The sequence below is a fragment of the Ixodes scapularis genome, unplaced genomic scaffold, assembly GCF_016920785.2.
Source record: "Ixodes scapularis isolate PalLabHiFi unplaced genomic scaffold, ASM1692078v2 PGA_scaffold2__306_contigs__length_199485367, whole genome shotgun sequence".
Lineage (NCBI taxonomy): Eukaryota > Metazoa > Arthropoda > Arachnida > Ixodida > Ixodidae > Ixodes > Ixodes scapularis.
Window position 1 is genome coordinate 44356431 of NW_024609857.1, and position 5726 is coordinate 44362156.

Genomic DNA, 5726 nt, shown 5'->3' on the forward strand with positions numbered 1-5726 from the left:
GCGTGGACGCATTGAAATCGACGATATATCTGTATGTTTTCTAAAGGTCTATTCAATACAGTTGAAAGTTGCGCTCGTGTTTGTTTCTCTCTCTCTTATGTCCGTCTTTTTTGAGCAAAACCATGAATCCAAACGTTCACCAACTCGCCCAACAACAAACTATTTTAATAGATGTCAGTTCTATGGATCACTAGGGCGAAATAAAATTAAACCACAACAGCTAAGTCATTTATTTCCAAATGTTTGCAAACACAGCAGGCGCAAAAGAGAAAATTTCTGAAGAAGGGCACGCGTAGTTAATTATAGTATTTTTTTTTGCAAGCACTTAGTAGGTAATTGAGCGCAGAATGCAATAATGTTTGTTGAGAATAAAAACTTCGGGCAGACTATTCCTTCTCACACAGTGGTACATCTCTCTCCTTTTCCGCACGAGTGTCTCGCTTTGTTCCACAAATAGATTTCATCCACTGTACGAATGTTACCGGAACCTGGAGAAAGAGAGGTTTATTGAAACCAAACAACAACATATGTAAGTGCTTTGTCTTTAACAATATTGGTGTGTTGCCCCTTTAGTTTTCGCGCAGCTGCTGTGTGCGTTTTTTATAAGAGCACCTTATGCATAACGTATGTCAATGTTGGAAAATATTTTAACTGATATATTGAGAACATCTTGAAAACAGGAAACCGAAAGAAAAAAATGGTAGAAAGCACAGGCCATTCGAATTAAAAAAAAAAAGAGTATCTTCATTTACCGCTTCTAGCTGAGCTCTACCAAATATAATTTAATATGTACAGCCACAAAAGAGCTCGAAGAAATATATTTTTGTTTTGTCGAAGGTCCACAGTTAACTTGACATATTACCAGCAATGGAACAAAAAAAAAAGTATCTTTGATACGATGCTTCACTACTAGCTATTACAAAACGTTTTTCTCCTACCAGTGTGATTGATCACGTATACTTTCTAACATTCTAGACATACTAAGATGTCTGACGTGCTTTATCTATGCCATCATTTTCTCAGTTTAGAGGTTAATTTCACTTCTTTTATATTTTTGAAACTAGCAAGTTTACCAATACTTTGTTTGCAGCATCAGAATACTTGTATCGCGTAAACATCAAATTAGTCCTATTTAAAATTGTTCAATCAGACGTGGGTGTCACGGCTCGCACGTGTCGTGATATAATCGCGTGAAAAAAGAAATATATTTCTTATATAAAATCTTAATGAAAAGCACTCAGCTTGAGCCTGCTGGCTGGGTCCAGAATAAAGACCTGTTATATTCCTCATAATTTCGGGCTATTATTTCATGCTTTAGATCAATGTATCATTGCCAAGCTAAAGCTTTGTGTTTTCCACTTATTCATATTACAAGAAATGCCAGAAGAACCATGGAACCAATACTTTGTTTGCAGCATCGGAATACTTGCATCGCGTTAACCGCAAATTAGTCATAATTAAAATTGTTCAATCAGACGTAGGTGTCACGGTTCGCATGTTTCGTAATATAATCGGGTGAAAAGCGAAATATCTTTCTTATATAAAATCTCAATGAAAAGCTCTCAGCTTGAGCCTGCTGGCGGGGTTCAGAACAAGGACCTGTTACATTCCTAACATTTTGGGGCTATTATTTTATGCTTTAGACCAATGTATCATCGCCAAGTTAAAGCTTTGTGTTTTCCACTTACCCATACTACAAGAAATGCCAGAATAACCGTGGAACCTTTCCTGTACCCATATTTCTCTACCACGTATCCGGCCACCGGAGATGTGGCTATTGCACTGAAAAAAAAAATGAAACACTTCTTTAGGCGTTTCGTCTTACTTTGGCATATGAAGTGCCTAGTATATATCTTAAGATCATTATAAAACCATGCACCATTACGGAACGATTAGCATTCACGGGCAATTTATGCAAAGGAACCAAAGAAACATACAAAAAAAATTTGAGAAAAACGTTAAAAAAATTGTTTTATCGGCAATCTTGAACAAACTGACAATACGATTTAGAGACAGGTGTTACCTGCTCGTGTTTTAAAGCGAAAATTGACATTTTACTGTAACATACAAAATTCTTGAACACACACATGATCATGAGGGAAGAGAACACCACACTGGAGATGAAGCTGATGGTTCGTGTAGAGTTTGGATAGCCGCGGTCCCTGCAAAAACACGTTTTATTAAAAAACGTAATTATTCATCATGGTTACAACATCTCCAGATAAGACTTTTTACCCTGTCATATTACAAATGAATTTCTACCGTATTTTCTAAAATATACGTTTCATCACCAGTGCTGCTGTGCTTTACTTTTATGTGGCAGAACCATTGTCCTGAATAAGTAAACCAAACAACGTGTTAGTCCTGTTAAGTTTCCTGTTGGCAGCAGAAAAAATGACTTCGGGTACGTTTCAACGTTTGCTGAACATTGCCCAAGGTTTCTTACTTGTACAGAACGGTGCAGCCGGCGCGAAGGCAACGCGCTCGCCTCAGTTTGGGGACCGAGGGATGGGGGATCTCCACAGTTCTCGTGGCCGGGCAGAAAACTTAACACATCGAGTTCACTATCGAGCACTCACTGCCTAGATCAGCCCCACCTTCCCCTTTTTGTAGCCGTCCTTCGTGTGTCCCGATATAGGAGTTCGCTTCCTCCAAGATTATTTGCGTCAGCCCCTCCCTCGGGACACCGGAAAATCTGTCTAGGGCTCCTCTGCCGTCTCGCCTATATTGCATCTAAGCTGAACAATATTTCTATAGTACCTAGACTCGTCCCCATAGGTTGGTTCTTGAGAATTGCCGTGAACGTTGTTTTCTTTAAGTCTTCAGAATGAAGCGAGCTCCAGGCAAAATAAGAGCGGGTAATTGAAAAGCTTGAAAATTTGGTTTGAATATTTGTTCTAACGCCACTAGAATGTAAATCTACATACACCTTTTTGTGCATTTCAGAATAAAGGAAATAAAAAAAAAAAACATTCCCAATAAAAACTTGACCCCTTTTAGTTGAGTTTCATTCTATGATAGCTCAGTTAAATGACAAAAAATACTCACCCAGCCACCTTGAGTGCGTGGGAATAGTGGCAGGCAAACTGGGCAGAAACTCCCACTCCCATGAACACTTGAGATACGTACACCATCCAGGTAGTCCTTTTTTCAAGCCAAGGGGGTGTGTTTGAAAATGAATCAATACCTTCAATATTACTACATGACTAGCTCACTCCTGATGTAGTCTTGGAGAGCACTCTTATTCACTATTTAGTGAAAAAGTTGCGTTTATTTTTTGTCTCCTAATTTGTCCAAAACATGCCCGAAAGGTATCAAAAGGTATTCAGTCGATCTTGAACTTACGCTTCGTATGGAATGAATGGCGCCGGTCCCAGAAGAAGGTACGCCAGGATGCTTAGAATATGACCCACAAATCCAAATGGTATCTCCATCTGGCAGCAATCATGTTATATTTAGGAGCGATAATATTTCACTGATAAAAAAACACTATGCCGACAGATGATTGAGAACAAGTTCAGGTTATATAACCCCTCAAGTAGCTTCATCGATTGTACGTTGTTTTCTGTTATATTTTCGTTTGCTTGTAAAACAATTTTCAGATCATGGGAAATTGGGTGCAGTATCAAAATTGTCACAGTGAATTATATATTAAATGAGCTTAGAGCGGGTTTTTGGAAAATATTTCGAGTATTTCGAATGATATATCTTCTGATTTGTTTATAACCTTTCTCGTTTTATGTGCTTGCACTAGTGAGTCTTAATATTGTTTCCGTGTCAATTGTTTGTTTACCTTCATATTGCACAGTACCGCAGAACAAATGGAGCCAAATGTGTAGCTTGCGAACTGTACCATGAAGACGACACCGACCTCCGCGGTATTCATTCCTAGCTGCATAAAAAGAGAATATATTAGGTTAAAGGGACACTGACAGAGTATTCATGCTCGCCAAGGGTTTTATTTATTTATGGCATATGAGAGTCCAACTATCCTGAAAAGAATTTGCGGATCGAAATTAGTTTACTCTCCGCCCGAAAACCGCCAATCGAGAACTGGCTGGTATCAGTCCCGCTCACTTTCTTCTCCGTGTTGACGTACCGATTTCTATTGTTTAGACACAACCATCAAATATAGTCAAAGTCGTGAGTCATCTAAGGAATACACTCAATGTTAAAACTAAAAAAGAATATGGTATCCTTTTTTTGTGACTTCTAAGTAGCTGCAAATACCTTGATTGGGGGGAAAAGAATCACAGCCACGCGACTTCCGCCAGCTCTCTCTCTCTCTCGCCTATATGTCTACTTCCTCCCCAGTCGTGTTTCAGTTTCGGTTTCAAGCAGTTGCGTTTTTTGAATTTATTAAACCTATACGTAACCCTTTAGCGAAATATTGATTGGGTAGTCTTTCGGCACCATATTGATTCGCTTGTCAAAAATGAAAAATAAATTTTGGGTTGTCAGTGTCCCTTTTAGGGTAGAGTTTTTTTTTTATATATCAACACGCGAGTTCCACAACTTTAAAGAGGTACTCTGCTAATTTTGGTGACGACATGGGCTTCAATCGTCCGGGTATGTTATCTTGTATTTCTAGTTTAAAACTTGATATCGAGAAAACGACAATGAAGACGACGACAAGAAGAGCGTTAAACTTTTTTCGCACTTTCCAGAGGCGTGTCCTTACTCACAGGAAGACTTGCGGGGCAAAGTAGGCAGACTAAAAACACAGTATATCGCGTAAAATTGACAACTGTTGAGCGAGAGCTGGAGCAAACAAGCTTGGACATCATCTATTTCTCATCATATAACTTGTTGTAATCAGGTACAAGTTTTACTTTTCAAACGCTAAACTTGAGCCTGCCGCTTGGTTCAATTTTGCAATGTTGCCAGGAAAGACGTTAGTAGAAAAAAAACCGTGATTAAAAATTTAAAAAGAAACACTTCGCAAGGAAAACATTTTTACACTATATTTGATTTTTGGTTCAGTAATGTGAGTAAATTTTGAGGCAAATAATCAATCCTGAAAAAAAAAAGCCGGGTACTCTTTTACGATATACTAAAGTGTGCTAGCTGCGAAATATATTTCAAATCTTCAGAAATATTTGGTGAATACAGAACTTGCGGTGTCTAGAAGGAAATGTTACCTTCAAATTGATTGAGCTCACAAATGGATTAGGCATCCAGCGACTTGGTGGAACACCCCAATCGATAGAAAGCACGAAAGTATAATAGAAACATTTTCGGGTGGAGACGAGACACCGGGAGCATACTCAGTCCGTCTGGCAAAGCAAGCAGGCCATTCGTATGTCCTTGAAGCATCTGAATTTTGTCAAAGGTTAAACTATCTTCAGATTGTAAACACCTTGTTGCAAAAACACTGAACCATCTTGAAAAAAAAAGTGGCCTCGAGCATGAGTCGAATAGTCGCGGGAATTTAATCTGAAACTGAAATGTTTTCCCTGACATTAGTTTCAAGAATGTGCTTTGTATGCATTGAGAATTTCCATGGCATAGGAGGTTTGTGACTTCTATGAATATTCAAGTTATTTTGTTTGTTTTTTTCAATTAGAGACGCAGACGACGTTTTATTAAGAAACAGCTTCTCACGGTCTTGATAAAACTGTCTCTGAGCAATGCTTCGGGTAACAGCTTGGATTTCTTTGAGGTTCCACTTAAATGTCGGTACAACTAGATACATACCTCTGCCAGATAAGGTTCCAGGGTCGGTT